Source organism: Sorex araneus, chromosome X, assembly GCF_027595985.1.
Source record: "Sorex araneus isolate mSorAra2 chromosome X, mSorAra2.pri, whole genome shotgun sequence".
In the NCBI taxonomy this organism is placed as follows: domain Eukaryota; kingdom Metazoa; phylum Chordata; class Mammalia; order Eulipotyphla; family Soricidae; genus Sorex; species Sorex araneus.
This window is the reverse complement of record NC_073313.1, coordinates 57,120,073-57,137,557: the sequence shown is the minus strand read 5'-3', so window position 1 is coordinate 57,137,557 and position 17,485 is coordinate 57,120,073. Positions and strand designations below refer to the sequence as shown.

Below are 17,485 nucleotides of genomic sequence, written 5' to 3'. Positions count from 1 at the left end.
CGGTGTATATAAGCACCAAGGCTCGACCTTTAACATCATGTTAGTGATCTCTTATAGAAAGGCTTAATGGCCCCTGAGTGAAATACGACAATCTTCACACTCTTTCCTCTAAGGAAACTTTTTTTGAAGCATTTTCAGCTGGTTTTTATAACAAACAATAAAAAATAAATTATTTAAGTTCTGCTTTGGGGCAGGAATTGGTGTTCGGGATGGAAACATCCGAAATATGGTGGTGGAAAGGTGTAATGGTGGTGGGATTGGTGTTCAAATATTAAATGTAATTAAATATTGTGAACTACTTACTTTATAAAATAAAAATGCATCTTGTTCTCACATATATATAGGTTTACTTCTCTGGGATCAATATTTCATACCAGAGAGGTACTTTTGTTATAATTAATAAACCTACAATGCACCAACGTTAGCTTGCATTATTTTGCATTTGGGCTCACTTTTAGTTTTGATTTTCTTGCACATGGCCAACCTGGGTTCAATCACCAGTATTCCATTTGGTCCCTGGAACATCTTTAGGCACAATTTCTGAGTGCAGAGTCAGGAGTAACCCCTGAGTATTGGTGAGTGTGGCCCAAAAAATAAAAAAAGAGAATTATGCGTGCTCTGTCTATTCACCTCCAGTTCTCCTTTAACTCTGGGCAAGCAACCATTGGTGATAATTTACTGTCTCTATAGTTTTGCCTTTTTGGAAAATCATAGAGCTTATAGCCTTTAAAGATAACCCTGTTGCACTTAAAAATATGCATTTTTTGTAATTTTATTTTAGGTGCCAGAATGTGTGCTTGCTTTCCATGCAGTCGACCTGGGTTCTATCCCTGACACCCGATATAGTCACCTGAGACACCTTCCAGGAGTGATTACTGATCACAGAACCAGAAGTAAGTCCTGAACACTCCTAGGTGTGACCCAAAACCAAAAGTAAATTAATTAAAAATTATTTTAGGTGCTCCTTTCAGCAGCATATATACTAAAATTGGAACATACAGCGATTACCATGGCTCCTGCACAAGGATAACACGCAAATTCATGAAAAGTTCCATATTTTTGAAGATGGGATGCATCATCTTCCCCAACTACAAAGAGGGAGTAATTAAAGCAGCATGTTATTGGAATAAAGACAGGCCCGCAGACCAATGGAACAGAGTCAAATATCCTAACACCGACCCTCAAATATATGATCACCTAATCTTTAATAAAGAAGCAAAAATATGAAGTGGAGCAAGGAAACCTCTTCAACAAGTGGTGCTGGAAAAACTAGGGAGCTACATGCAAAAAAAATCAACTCAGACCTCTTTCTAACACAAGGCACAAAAGATAGATCAAAATGGAATAATGAACTTGATATCAGATTTAAATCCTAAGATGCATGGAGGAAAACCTGTACAGAAGCCTCCATGACATTTAAGCTAAAGGAATCTTCAAATATGAAACACCACTCACCAAGGAAGTGTAAGCAAAGATAAAAAAAAATGGGACTACATTAAACTAAAAAGCTTCTTCACCTCAAATGAAACAGTGACCAAGATCCAAAGACAGCCCACAGATTGGGAAAAAATATTTACCAATACCCATCTGATAAAGGGCTAATATTCAAGAATAGGGACTGGTAGAACTTTACAAGAAAAAAATCATCCAACCCCATCAAAAAATGGGGAGAAGATATAAACAGAAACTTTCTCAAAGAAGAAATCTAAATGGCCAAAAGACACATGGGAAAATGCTCTATATCAATAATCATCAAGGAAAGGCAAATCAAAACAACAATGAGATATCATCTCACACCAAAGATACAGGCACGCATCAAAAAGATCAAGACCGGGGCTGGAGCAATAGGACAGCGGGTAGGGCGTTTGCCTTGCACGCGGCCGACCCGGGTTCGATTCCCAGCATCCCATATGGTCCCCTGAGCAGCGCCAGGTGTAATTCCTGAGTGCAGAGCCAGGAGTAACCCCTGTGCATTGCCGGGTGTGACCTAAAAAGCAAAAAATTAAAAAAAAAAAAGATCAAGACCAATCAATGCTGGCGTGGATTCGGGAGAAAGGGACTCTCCTTCATTGTTAGTGGGAATGCCAATTGGTCCAGCCTTTTTGGAAAACAATACGGGTGTTCCCAAAAATGCTAGAAATTGAGCTTCCATACCACCCAGCAACACTGTTTCTGGGAATATACCTGGGACCCAAAAACACGCCTCAGAAATGCTATCTGCACCTCTATGTTCATTGCAGCACTATTCACTATAGCCAGAATCTGGAAATAATGGTACATGTACACAATGGAATATTACGCAGCTATTAGGAAAAATGAGGTCATGAAATGTGCTTATAAATGGATGGACATTGAGAGTAACATACTGAGTGAGATGAGTCAGAAGGATAAGGACATATTTACAGTGGATGCATTCAATTTTGTGATATAATATATAATATATTATGAAACTAATATCCAAGACCAAGATAAATAGGGGCCAGGAGACCAGTCAATGGATGAAACTTGCTGAAAGAGTGTGTAGGGGTTGAAAAGAAGTTAGGATAGAGAAAGGACCAACATTACAATAAAATTTGGAAATGATCATTTTGAACAGGAACGGAGTAGGTAAGCGATATACCTAATAACCCTTCATTATCTGTATTGCAAACCATAAGGCTGAAAAGGAAGTAGAGAGGAGAAAGTGAGAGAGAAACAGAGAGAGAGAGAGAGAAGAAAGGTGCTCGCCATAGAGGCATAAGGTGGGGAGGAACCTGGGACCAATGGTGTTAGAAAATGTATACTGTTGAAGGGATGGGATGTTGGGACATTGCATGACTAAAACCCCATCATAAAAAACATTGTAATTGTGTATATCACTGTGATTCAATAACAAAATATAGAAAATAAAACGTGTCCATACTGACACATTGAACACCACCAAGAGAAAACCCTTATTTCAACTATGCATTTTGGGTGTCAATTATGTGCCAATGTATCAACTATAAATACGTCTCATTCTTTTTTTTTAATTTTTTTTATTGAGTCACCATGTGAAAAGTTACAAAGTTTTCAGGTTTAAGTCTCATTTATACAATGCTCGAACACCCATCCCTTCACCAGTGCACATATTCTACCACCAAGAATCACAGTATAGCTCCACCCCGTCCCCCCACACCCCTAGCAACCCCCACCACCCCTAGCCTGTGTAACTGATAAATCTCACTTTACTTTCACTTTGATTGCATTCAATATTTCAACAAAACTCACTATTATAGTTTGGAGAGTCTCCCCCCCTAAAGTCAGATCTGCTGAAAAGGAAGCATTTGGCAATTTGTTTTCCATTGCTGAGAATGGAGAGGTATGAGGTTGAGTGACCGCACCTAGTGGCCTCAAGTTTTGGGTTTTTGTATTTTAGTATTTTAGTAACTAAGTCCAGAGAAATATCTGCCAGAAGTTGCATCACTGCAAACTTGCACTTCTCAATTATATTATATTCCACATATGAGTGCAATCTTTCTATGTCTATCTCTTTCTTTCTGATTCATTTCACTCAACATGATACTTTACATGTTGATCCATTTATATGCAAATTTCATGACTTCGTGTTTTCTGACAGCTACATAGTATTCCATTGTGTATATGTACCAGAGTTTCTTTAACCAGTCATCTGTTTTGGGGCACTTTGGTTTCATTCTTGTGAGAGATATTGATAAAGCAGACAGAAGCATGGGGGGAATAACTTTGCCATGTATCCAAAGGTCCTCTATAAAATAAACTATTTTTGGAAAAAAAAACAATTATTTTAGGTACCATGATATACAATATTGAGAATGTCAGGGTTTTATGCATAAAACATTCTGACACAAAACTCTCCATCAAACTGTCAGCTTCCCTTCATCATTGTCCCAGTGTCTCATCCACCTCATCCTCCACTCTCCAGCTTCTCTACAGTGATATGCTTCCTACTGGAATGTGTTTTTCCTTCTATGTTTCTTTCCATACCACATTTGACAGACTCAGTCTGTATCTGTCCCTCTCCAAACTTCACTCAGCATAATGCTTTCCAGATACATCCATATATCAGCAAAGTGCATGATTTTGCCTTTTCTTATAGCCTAGTAGTATGACATTGTGTGTATGTACCATACATTTTTTTATCCAGTCATCTGTTCTTGAATTTTTTTATTAAATCACCATGGGATAGACCATTACAAAGCTATTCATGCTTGGGTTTCAATCATACAATATTCCAACACCCACTAGTGTACATTTTCCACCCCCAATGTCCTCAGTTTCCCTCTCACCACCTGTCTCTATGGCAGGTACTTTTTTTCTTTCTCTCTGTCCTTTTGTGCATTATGATTTGCAATACAACTACTAAGATGTCATTGTGTTTGTTAAGGGTATTCAGTATTTTTATCTGGAAGACACAGATAGAGTACGTTTTTTTTTATTTTTAACTCGGTGGTGGCTTTGGGGTGTGGATATGACTGCTGGGCTTCCGAAACTACAGGAAGGTCGGGGGAGGTAGCCCATCCTGACCCTGAGAAACCCTGGAGATTTCAGTCACAAAACCCGCATACCTAAATCTTCAATAGATTAATATTGCAGTGAAGTGCCTCAGAGAGAGTTCAGTGCAACTGGGGACATGTCATTGATTTTGGATTGTGGGAGCAAGTGGCTGCCAGAGTCTCTGTTTGGGTGGGCACAAATATAACCCATGCCCCTCTGATCTACCCTGTCTTTTCAGTCTTGTGAAGCCTGAGATTACCTATGGCTCTTGATCTCTTGAGATTTATTTATGAGTCTCTGAAGCAAGGCCTATAAGTCAGTTTGTTATGACTGAGCTGGAGGAGGTTTGTGGGTCCCAAATACCTAACTTTTGGAGGTTTGATTTCTCAGGAAACTCGATCCTTAGTTTTTGGAATCTGTCCAGAGGTGCAGCGGTGAATTTTGGGTATCAGGAAATCTCAAGGAACATAACTTCAGGCTGCTCACTTCACAGGTCCAGGTTGATGCTGGTGACATAGCACCCCCTGGGCCCCAGTGGCCACAGTAGCAGTGGCCCTGGCAAGGACTAAAACCAGAGCCAGGGTTGCTACCATTCCTATCTGGGCACTGTGGGCAGGCTGTAGTCACCAGTCCAGCAGAGTCAAACAAGGTCACACACGCCCCCATCATGGGTCTCTAGACAGTTGGTGCTCAGGGAGGTTTTCCTTCATAATACCTTCAGGGGGCACTTGCGGACTAGTGGCAATGAGGGGCTTGCCAATGAAATGGCAGGAGGGGCTTCCATGCGGGCAGCTGAGCTACAAGGGTGGCAGTATTTTTCAATGTAGTTGTAGCTTCTGGGCTCAGAGCAGACACCCCACTGGCCGCCAAGACATTCTGGAGTCACTCAGCCACCCAAGTCAGCTGTCATGTAGGGTACTTGTGGTCCCAGTGCAGCTTTCAGCCTTCATCCTTAACTACGTGGGTGGCAGGGGAGGATTTTTGGTCTTGGTGCAGCTTCTGGGCCCACAGCAGAGGCTGAGCTGTCCGCTGGTTCCTAGAGCCACTCAACCACCCAAGCCAGTCATTTGTGGAGGAAACCTGGGCTGCCACAGCAGTTCCAGGCACCATTCTGGCCTTTAAAAGTGTCTGTTTCAAAGAATTGACACTTATCTTCATTCCCGAGAAATTATGGAGAGCTTCTGTGCCATCGTGTTCTGCAATTCAGTGTTCCGAGAGCCATCATCATTCCACCAGTCTCGGCATCTGCATTCGGTTCACTGCCATCTTGGCTCTCCCCATAACAGCTTACATGTGTGAGGCTCCTCTTGTGTTGATACCCCCATGCATCAAAATAAATAAATAAAAGGAAATTTGTGAAACACAATATTCTCCAGTTACATCCAAATTGTAGTGAATTACATCATTTCATATTTTCTTTGACAGCATAGTATTCCATTGAGTATATTTACCACAACATTTTTATACATTCATATGTCTTTGAACACTTAGTTTCTTTTCCTATTTTGGCTGTACTCAGTGCAAACAATTGTACTAACAATCACGACGATGATGATGACTCCTGTTGTATATGCACTAAGTATGGGATCATCTCTCCACTTCGTACTTCAGACTATGAAAGAGCATCTTTGCTTCATGGAAGAATTGGTTTCAAGCTGCATTCTTTTTTCTCTTTTGTGTACTGGCGAGCTTTTCTTATGGAAATAAACTGGGCTGGCTATCCCTTCAATCCCTCTGTGCTATTTTATCTCATTTATCAAGCTTTGGCACCTGATACTTGTGCTTCCATTTGCTTGTGCTTCTGAATATAATTTAATATGTTTTCATTTGGTTTATAAAGTGTCCTTTTTAGCCTCTAGCTTTTACAAGACACCATCTGACTTATAAACCCTGAAACAATTCAAAAGAAACAACATAGATAGAATCTATGGCATTATTTTCTTACCATCCCTGTGAATCTCAGGTACATTTGTTGGGGCACTTTTTTAAAAAAAAAATTATTTTATTGAATCACCATGTGGAAAATTACAATGCTTTCAGGCTTAAGTATTAGTCATAAAATGCTGAAACAACCATCCCTTCACCAGTGCCCATATCCCACCACCGAAGACAAAAAAAAAAAAAAACACAGTACACCTCCCATCCCGCCCACCCTCGCACCCCCCCGCCTTGTAACTGATAAATTTCACTTTACTTTCTATTTACTTTGGTTACATTCAATATTTCAACACAAACCTCACCATTATTATTAGGAGCACCCCACTAGAGTCAGACCTGTTGTGAAGAGAAATGAGGTCGCGCGGTTTTGTATTTCTGTACTTTAACAACTAAGTCCAGGGAGATTTCTTCCGGATCATTGCAAGCTTGTAAACCCCATCTGTGGTCGTCATAATATGGTGGTCCCCACGCCCTTCATCCCCGGGAAGGGACAGGCGAGAGAGAGAAATACCTTTCCCGTCCTGGGCAGGCATGGGGCCGCGGCTGAGTTCTCTGGCTGGAGACAATCTGCAAGGAGCAGTCCATGTTGAAGTTGGTTCAGCTGGGTCTGGATTACACTCGTGCAGCTGTGGAGGAGCCGCACACACGTGCGGCCCCCGGGGTCACATCTCAGCAGCGGTGGGAGGGGCCGGTGCCTCCCACCTTCTGTTGGGGCACTTTTGATGGAATCCAGTCCAGAAGCAAGGAAGTTAACTGCATTGATGTCTTGTGGTTCCTTCCAGCTTGATGATTCTATACATCACTACATCTATACCCCATACATTTGGTAATCCATTCAAATAACCATCATTGTTAGAACCCATAATTTCTTCACAATTGATGGACTAGGGCCGCTGGAGCTCTGCACGTCTCAGAATGGATTACAGAAAGGTACAGAATCTGTTTTTACACTCTAGGTGCTGTCTAGTGGCCCATGTGGAATGACTTAATAGTCTGTTCTGTTCCATGTGAACAGTTGCCCACATCACCATGTTGTAATTTCGAATGAGAAGCCAAGGAGTCAATTGTTATAGAGTTCAATTCTCCTCACCCAGAGAGGTGGTGTCCTTCAGATCAGAGTGGAGGGCATTGAAAGCAGTATGTGAATTTGGCCCAATCTCCTTTATCATTTTCCCGGTCATCAATCCATCTTGCTTTGTAATCACCTTTGCTGTAGTTTTAACCATATGAACTATTGTTTCAAGAGTCTTCTTTTCTATAAAAGCTGGCTCATTATTATCTCAAATAGTCTTATTTAAAATGGCCTTATCATTAATTGTAAATGTCTGAGTCACAGTCCGGCAGTGATGGTGATCCACCGGTGCATTTGGGGTTGATACTGTTATTGGATATTTTGTTTCCAGATTTTGACTATTGTGAATAATGCTACAATTAACGTAAGAGTATCAGTTGTATCACTTGTCATCCGTTGATCTTCGATTTGCTCAAGCGGTTGCCAGTAAAGTCTCCATTCAACCCTGTCACGTGCTAGTGTAGCCCAATGATATCTGCTCGCTCCAGGAATACGAAGAGCCTCAAACCATTCGTTCAGGGTTTTGACGAAGTCTGACCATCTCGTTAGTGGGCAGCCACCTGGTCTTTTGACGGCCCGTGCAGTCCACTCGGTAACAGCTCTAGTCCAGCGGTCATCTCTAAATTGCATTACGTGTCTGGCCCATCTGATTTTTGAAGCCTTGGCAAATGAGACAGCGTCCCTGATTCTTGATCATTGATGGAGATAAGAACTCCGGATTCCTTCTCTCACCTGAGTGAAATGTGATATTCCAAGCATAGCTCTTTTGATTCCTCTTTGGGAAAACCGAATGGCATTCTCATCCTGTTTTCGTAGGGTCCATGTCTCTGAGCCATATGTTAGTGCAGGAAGAACGGTGAAGTCGAAAAGATGTGCCTGGAGTCAGAGGTTCTCTGTCCTCTTAACAACTTCTTCCACGTTTTTGAAGGCGTTCCATGCTGCTCTCTTCCTCCTGTGCAGTTCTGGCGCCAAGTCATTCCTCATGTTGAGATCCTGACCCAGGTACACATAACTGCTGCATTCAGAGATGTTCGTTCCGTGGAGAGCAAATGGAATGTCAGGGACTAGATTGTTTTTCATGAACATTGTCTTGGTGAGATTCAGCTGCAGTCCGAGCTTTCCACACTCACGGAGGAAGTCAGCTAGAATTTGTGCCACGTGGCTAACATTTGGTGTTATTAGAACAATGTCATCATGGAAGCGGAGGTGGTGTAGTTGCCGACCATCTATCTTCACTCCCATTCCTTCCCATTCCAGTCATTGCATGACGTTCTCAAGGGTGGTAATGAAGAGTTTCGGTGAAATGGTATCACCCTGACGAACCCTTCTCTTTACGTTGATGATCACTTCTTTGTAGAATGGTGAGATCCAGTGGTGAATCTGTGATACAGCTCACGAAGGATCCTGATATATTGAGTTTGATTGCTCTGTGTGGCTAGGGCTTGGTTGACTGCTTCAACTCAACAGAATCAAAGGCCTTCTTTAAATCGATGAACGTGAGACAGAGCGGCATCTTGAACTCTCACAAAACCTCAATGATCTTGGTCACCATGTGAAAATGGTCGATCATGCTGAATCCTTTTCGTAACCTGGCTTGCTCACATGGTTGTTCTTTGTCTAGTGTTCTGCCTATTCTATTCAGGATGACCCGAGTGAAAAACTTGTAGACAACAGGCAACAGGCAGATCGGGCGATAGTTGCCGTAGTTATGGATCTCTCCCTTCTTGTACAACAGAATGGTTTTCCATTAGGACGGAACCTTGCATTCGGACAGGTAGCGTGTGATGAACTGAGCCAGTGTATTGACGAGTACTGGCGGCAGATTCTTCCGGGGGTTCGGGTCTGACCTTTTCTGGACCGGGTGCTGTACACGTCTTTACCGATGAAATGGCATGTCGGATTTCAGAAGGGAGGACGTTTGAAAAGATATATCCATCCTGCAGAATTTGGTATGTGGGCAGGTGGACGTGGCTGTCGAAGAGATCAGAGTTAGAAGTCGTGAATAATCCTCTCCATTCCCCTTCTTGTAGATGTGATAGATCCATCAGGACGTCGGAGGGCAGTCATCTTGGTCTTGTAGTTGGCAAAGGACAGGCAAGCATTGCAAATATTTTTCTGGCTTCTGCCGCATTGGCCAACACTGCTGCTCTTCTCTCTTTGAAGTCTTTCTTTATCACTTCTCTGCTTAACTTTGTGACCTTGGATGTTAGCTTGTGATTGCCTGAGGCTCACACCAAACCACATTGGCGAATGAAATTGAGAGTTTCTGAAGACAGGTTTCTGTTTGTGGCTTTCCTACTCTAGGCATTCCTCGCGCAGTCATGGAGGTGCTGAATCAGTCAATAATATTCCTTGTCGATGTTGTCAAGGACAGCATATTCCCATGTTGCCATAATAGTGCCAAAGAGCTCCCAGTTGGTGGTCATTCTGGGAATTCTCTTCTTTTTTTATTTTTTTAAACTTTTTATTAAATCACCATGTGGAAAGTTACATAGTTCTCAGATTTATATGTCAGTTATACAATATTCAAACACCCATCCCTTCACCAGTGCCCATATTCCACCACCAGAAACCCCAGTATACCCCCCGCCCCCACCCCCTACCCCCTACTGTATAACTAATGAATTTCACTTCATTTTTTCTTTACCTTGATTACATTCCATAATTCAACACAAAACTCACTATAGTTGTTGGAGTTTCCAACCAAGAGAGACAGACCTACTACATTTGATAATTAGTTTTTCATTGCTGGAAATGGAGAGATATGTAGCCCCACTGCTACAAGTACATAACTCTCTCTCTTTTTTTTTTCCTTTTTCCTTTTCCCTTTTTTTTTCTTTTTCCCCCTCATCCCCCTTCCTGCGCCTCATATTATGGTGTACGCCACGCCACGTCGGCCAGCGTGGGGCTTTTGCTTAGTTCACAGTCCAGAGAGGTGGCTGCTACATTAAAAACCTTCAATATTTCAACAAAAACTTACTGTTATTATTTGGAGTTTCACCCCCAAGTCAGACCTGTTCAAATGGAACCGTTTCACATTGCTGACAATTATAAGTGTTAAGTCAGCGTGGTTTTGGATTTCTGTATAAAGTCTAAGGAAAATTCTGCCAGAAATTACATAGCCCAGCTCACAGTCCCAGTGCATTGCTGTAAGAAGTCTCTGAATTCAAAGTCTTTAGGCGCAGAGGGTCCGATTCGCGCTCAGCGGCTCCGGATTTATCTGGGCCGAGGGCATGCCGGTTACGCCCCCTTCCCATGAGTTCCTGGGAGCCCCAAAAGTAAAAACCGAATACCTGTGGGTTTGGAGTCACAGAAGATGGCGTCTGCCACGTGGGTGCCGCCAGCCCGCTGCTTTCCATGCAGGAAGACAGGGTGGGGAGGAAAAAAATCCACCCCCGGCAGCACAGAGTTGTAGCCCAGTTCAATGTCCCAGTGCATCGCTATCGAATGCTGCGCTGGATGCCCGAATGTGTTACATCTCTGGAATCAAAGTCTTTAGGCACAGAGGGTCCGAGGGAATTCTCTTCTTAAACTTAAACTTTGCAGCCCTTTCTCTCCGGTCTGTGAAGTAGAATTTTGCACGAAGGATATGGTGGTCTGATCCACTTTGGAATTTTGGGACATCAGCGACATCAGTCAGGCAAAACCTTCGATTGAATATGATGTGGTCAATTTTGTTGTGGAACTGTCCACCAGGAGACTCACATGTCCAAGTTTAGATTCGGCCTTCTTGGTCGACATGATGAACTCAGTCTCTCACCCTGATCATTCCATTCTAAGCCATGGGTCCCGATGTGCAGTTCTTTGGGCGACCTTCTCAGTTCTATGTTGGCATTAAAATCACCAACAATGATCTTGTAGAAAGTGTGGTCTTCTTTATAGAACTTCTCCAGCTCCATGTAGAACTTCTCAACTTCTTCTTCATTGCATTTGGATGTTGGAGCGTAGACAACGAAGATGGAAACTACTGGCAGTAAGCCACATCTATTCAAGCGTAATCATCTGATTTGGGTTGTTAGGCATTCGAGTGGATCAATGCTCATGGCCAAGTTCATGTTGACAAGAACACTGACACCACTGTCGCTTCTATTGTCGCATGTTCCGAGGAGCAGTTTGTCTCCAGTGTCGAAAATGGCGTGATGTGATCGATGCCTTCTCGTCTCGGTCAAACAAATGTCATACTTGAGCTTCTGTGCTTGCACTATCAGTTTCTCGATGGATGCTTTCGATGCCAGCGTATGTGCGTTGAAAGTACAGACAATCATTTTAGTCCTTCTTCAGTCTAGTTTATCCCTGAGATTTTATCAGCTTCTCCTTGCTCATCCTTCTTAACGCTGCCACATTGGGTGCTCGTTCAGTGTCAGGGGAATAAGGTCCATTGTTGTTACTGTTTTTGGCATATTGAATACACCATGGGTAGCTTGCCAGGCTCTGCCGTGTGGGTGGGATACTCTTGGTAGCTTGTCAGGCTCTTTGAGAGGGATAGAGGCTTTTAGGGTGACCTGTAATCACCCTTACAGGTGTTTCCACGGTTCACACCATATTTGAACGCCATCAAATACGATGCAGTAATTATGGAAAATGGGTATTAAGTGTCTTATGATTTGTCTAAGAGTACAAATGTCTTCTTTTTTTTTTAATTTTTATTAAATCACCATGTGGAAAGTTACAAAGTTCTCAGGTTTATATGTCAGTTATACAATATTCAAACACCCATCCCTTCACCAGTGCCCATATTCCACCACCAGAAACCCCAGTATACCCCCGTCCCCACCCCCTACCCCCTACTGTATAACTAATGAATTTCACTTCATTTTTTCTTTACCTTGATTACATTCCATAATTCAACACAAAACTCACTATAATTGACATAACTCTCTCTCTCTCTTTTTTTCTCTTTTTCCTTTTCCCTTTTTTTTTTCTTTTTCCCCCTCATCCCCCTTCCTGCGCCTCATAGTATGGTGTACGCCACGCCACGTCGGCCAGCGTGGGGCTTTTGCTTAGTTCACAGTCCAGAGGTGGCTGCTACATTAAAAACCTTCAATATTTTCAACAAAAACTTACTGTTATTATTTGGAGTTTCCCCCCCAAGTCAGACCTGTTCAAATGGAACCAATTCACATTGCTGAACAATTAGAAATGTTAAGTCGCGCGGACGCGGCAGCGTCTGCGCGGTTTTGGATTTCTGTATAAAGTCCAGGGAGAATTCTGCCAGAAATTACATAGCCCAGCTCACAGTCCCAGTGCATTGCTGTAAGAAGTCTCTGAATTCAAAGTCTTTAGGCGCAGAGGGTCCGATTCGCGCTCAGCGGCTCCGGGTTTATCTGGGCCGAGGGCGTGCCGGTTACGCCCCCTTCCCATGAGTTCCTGGGAGCCCCCAAAGTAAAATCCGAATACCTGTGGGTCTGGAATCAGAAGATGGCGCCTGCCACATGGTGCCGCCAGCCCGCCGCTTTCCATGCAGGAAGACAGGGTGGGGAGGAAAAAAAAAATCCACCCCCAGCAGCACCGAGTTGTAGCCCAGTTTGGTGTCCCAATGCATTGCTCTCGGGTGCTGCGCTGGATTCTTTTTTTCTTTAATATTCACTTAATTCATAATTTAGTTTAAGAACCTCTAATTTAAAAAAAATTATGGATCACCATGAGGTACACATTTACAAAGTTGTTCATAATTTGATTTCTGTCATACAATGTTCCAACACTCGTCCCATCTCCTCAGATTCCCTTCCACCTAGCCTGCCTCTATGGCAGGAAATTTTCTTCTTCCTCTCTCTCTTGCTTTCCTTTGGGCATTCTGGATTGCAATACAGGTACTGAAAGGTAATCATGTTTGCTTCCTTTCAGCACACCGTTCTTATCCAGAGTGATCATTTCCGACTATCATGGTCAAAGTGGTCCCTTCTCTCTGCTAACTGCTCTCTCCCCCATCACTTGTGGTAAGCTTCCAATCATGGACCAGTCCTCTTGGCCATTACTTCTATTCTCTTCGTATATTAGTCTCACACTTTTTTTCTTATATACCACAAATGAATGCAATCATTCTGTCTGTCCCTCTCCCTCGGATTCATTTCATTCAGCTTGATACTCTCCATTTCAATCCATTTAAACCAAACTTCATGACTTCATTTTTTTCTGATAGTTATGCATTTCATTGTGTAGATCTACCATAGTTTCTTAACCCATTTATTTGTTCTCAGGAACTCAGGTTATTTACATATTCTGGCTCTTGGGAACAATGCTCCAATTAACATAAAAGTACAGATTGCTTTTCTGCAGTGTGTTTTGACCCTCCAGGATATGTTCCCAGAAGTGGTATTGCTGGGTCAATTGCTAGCTCAATTTCTAGAATTTTTCTTTAGTGACTAATGCCCATATTATTTTCCAAAAAGGCTAGACCAGTTAGCGTTCCTACCCACAATCAATGAGTGTCCCTTTCTCCCTGCATCCGCGTCAGCACTGGTTGCTATTGTTCTTTTTTGATGTGTGCCAGACTCTGTGATGTGGGATGATATCTTATTGTTGTTTTGATTTGCATCTCCCTGATGATTAGTGATTTAAAGAATTTACGCCTTTTGTCCATTTGTATTTTTGTCTAGGAGTAAGTTTTGATTAATTTATTCTCCCAATTTTTTGATGGAATTGGATGTTTTTTCTTGTAAATTTCTACCAGTGCCTTATATTTCTTTGATATTAACTCTTTATAAGATGGGTATTGGGTAGATAATTTTTCCATTTTGTGGGCTGTCTTTGTATCTTGGTCACTGTTTCTTTTGAAGTGCAGAAGCTTCTTAGATTAATGTAGTCCCATTTGTTTATCTTTGCTTCCACTTGCTTGGTGTTTCATCTTTGAAGGTATCTTTAGCTTCAATGTCATGGAGGATTCTGCCTACCTTTTTCTTCATTTTCCTATGTTTTTTCCTTATGGTTTCAGGTCTGATATTGAGGTCTTCAATTCATTTTGATTTTACTTTTGAGCCTGGGGTTAGAAACAGGGGTTTTTTTTTCTAATTTTTTCCCTCCTGTACCACTCGTTGAAGAGGATTTCCTTGTTCTACATCATATATCTCACTCTTAAGTGATCATATATTTGAGAGCCCATGTCAGGATATTCAACTCTATTCCATTGATTTGCAGGTCTGTATTTATTTCAGTGTTATGCTGTTTTAATTACATGACACTTTGTAGTATAATTTGAAGTTGGGGATGATGATGCTTTTTCCCAAGGGTTTCTTTAGCTAGTAGTGGGGGGTTATTGTTCCAAACGATTTTCAGGAGTATTTGATATATATTTATTTTATTTTATTTTATTATTTTGTTTTTGCTTTTTTGGGTCACACCTGGCAATGCACAGGGGTTACTCCTGGCTCTGCACTCAGGAATTACCCCTGGCTGTGCTCAGGGGACCATATGGGATGCTGGGATTTGAACCCGGGTCGGCCGCGTGCAAGGCAAACGCCCTACCCGCTGTGCTATCTCTCCAGCCCTCAATTTTATTTTAAAACTGTCAGGGAGATCTCTGGGGACTGCATTGAATTTGTATGATGCTTTGGGGCATATTGCCATTTTGCAAATATTAATCCAATGACACTGAGTCATTAAACATGCCTCAAACTTCAATGTCATGCACGGTCTACCTATGTTTTCCTCATTACAACTTAAGCATTCCGATCCAATATCAAGCAAGCTTTTAATCCATTTCCTATTTAACTTTTGTGCATGATACTAGAGAGGAGTTTGTGTTCATATTTTAGCATGTCACCAACAAGTTTTCAGTGAACCATTTTTAGATTTTTTCCTTGTTTCTTCGTCAAAGGTTAAATATCCATAAATCTGAGCCTCTATCTCTGTACTTTTAATTCTATTAAATTTTAATTCTATTAAATTAAATTCTGTCCTTATTCCTGTTCCACACTATTTTTATTACTATAACTTTATAGTATAATTTTAATTGGGGAAGGAGAAATTTCCCATATATCTTCTTTGTCACTAAGATCGATTTGGATATTCTGAGAATTGAATTATTTAGATAAATTTCAAGAGTGCCTGATCTATATCTGTATGTCATTTTGTTATTTTTATTGGGACTGCTTTGAATCTGTATGATATTTGGGGGAAAACTGTCATTTTGACACTACTGATTCTTCAAATCTATGAACAATGGATGTGTTCCCATTTCCTTGTGTCCTCTGTTATTTCTTATAACAGTGATGTAAAGTTTTCTTTGCGTGTCTTTCACTTCCTTGATTAAACTTATTTCCAGATACTTGACTTTTGAACCATAGTATTGAGTTTTGAATTTATCTCTCTTTTATCTCAATATTTTTCGTGAACATATGTAGTAATTTAGGTCAGATGATCATTTTGACAATATTCTTCCAATCCAAGCACAAAAAATATTTTTCCATTTCCTATGGTCTTCTATTTCTTTTTTAAGTGTTTTGAAATTTTCATGGCTATAGATATTCATATCTTTTATTACATTGATTCCAGGTACTTGATATTTGGGGACACAACTTTGAATTGAATAGACTTTTTGATCTCTTTCTCTGATTAATTTTTTATATAGTAATGTGAGCAATTTATATGTATTGAATTTGTAGCGGGTCATTTTCTTTATTGTTTCTAGGAGCTTTCTTGTAGACCTTTTAGAGTCTTCTATATATATCTTCATGTCATCTGCAAATAGAAATCATTTTACTTCCTCTTTTCCAAAATGGACCCCTTTTTTGCCTGACTGCTGCTGCTAGGATTTCTAATACAATGTTGAATTAAGAGTTGTGAGAATCCTTGTACATAATATTAGTGGGAATGCTTTCAATTTTCCACCATTAAGAATAATATTGGGGAAAGTCAGCTTCATAAAGTGGGCTGGTCCTTCAAACATGCCCTGATACCGCCTGGAAGAATACCAGACAGGCCCACCAAACACCAAGCAGGTGTACTGCAAAACCTGGCTCTACCAAAGTTAAGCCAGCCCTGTGGTTTTCAGAATCACTAGCCTCTAACACAGCTGTGAGATAATATCCTTCCCTCAAGAGAGCTCCCCCAGAGATCTTCCTGGCAATGACGGGGATACTGAGAGTGAAATAGAAAAGATGCACTCTCAGACGACAAAAGCAACCATGGTAAAGCAGCGCAAACCTGCACAACTGGTAGTGGGTGGAGATTGTAATTCTAAGAACTCAATCTGTAATAAACCTCTAGATACTCTCTCTGAAAAGGAATTTAAACAGGAAATGCTTAGAATGTTTAACAAGATAAATGAAACAATGAAATGGACTAAAAACATGCAAAAGAGAATATTTAAGCAGAAATGAGAAAACTGCAAACAGAAATGACAGAACTGAAAAACTTCGTAGGTGAAACGATAAAAAGAACTGGAAGGCCTCACCAGCTGAGTAAGAGCTGCTAAGAACGAAATAAGCAAGCTCCAAAATAAGGTGCAGAAAACTTCCAGATGAGGACAGAGGATGGCAGAAAACTTCCAGATGACCACAGAGGATGGAGAAGGGCCTCAAAATAAACCAACAAATGACTAGAGAAAATTGGGATGAATTCAAGGGGAGCAACATAAGAATAATTGGGGTCCCAGAGCACCAGGATGGCAACTCTGATGAAGAAATCATTGCTAAGAAGTTCCCAGAACTGGGAATGGAGCAATACTACAGCAGGTAGGGTGTTTGCTTTGCACGTGGCCAATCCAGGTTCAATTCTCAGCATCCCATATGATTCCACAAACACTACCAGGAGTACTTCCTGAGAGCAGAGCCAGGAGTAACCCATAAGTATTGCCGGGTGTGATCCAAAAAGCCAAAAAAAAAAAAAAAGAAGAAGTTCCCAGAGCTATAGAGCACATGCACCGAGACCAGGCATAAAGGGTACCAGCTAAAAGAAATCTAAATAAAACTACTCCACGACACATTCTAATAAGAATGACGAAAACTGAACACAGAGGCAGAATAGAGAAAGCAGCATCTAAAG

The 17,485-nt window shown here is 41.4% G+C and overlaps 1 non-coding gene across 1 annotated transcript; it reads left to right on the top strand.

Moving 5' to 3' along the window:
* Positions 1-958: 958 nt before the first annotated feature.
* Positions 959-1,061, top strand: LOC129400490 (U6 spliceosomal RNA). Its single transcript, XR_008627723.1, has one exon. It is a non-coding gene; the product is annotated as a U6 spliceosomal RNA (small nuclear RNA).
* Positions 1,062-17,485: the final 16,424 nt, after the last annotated feature.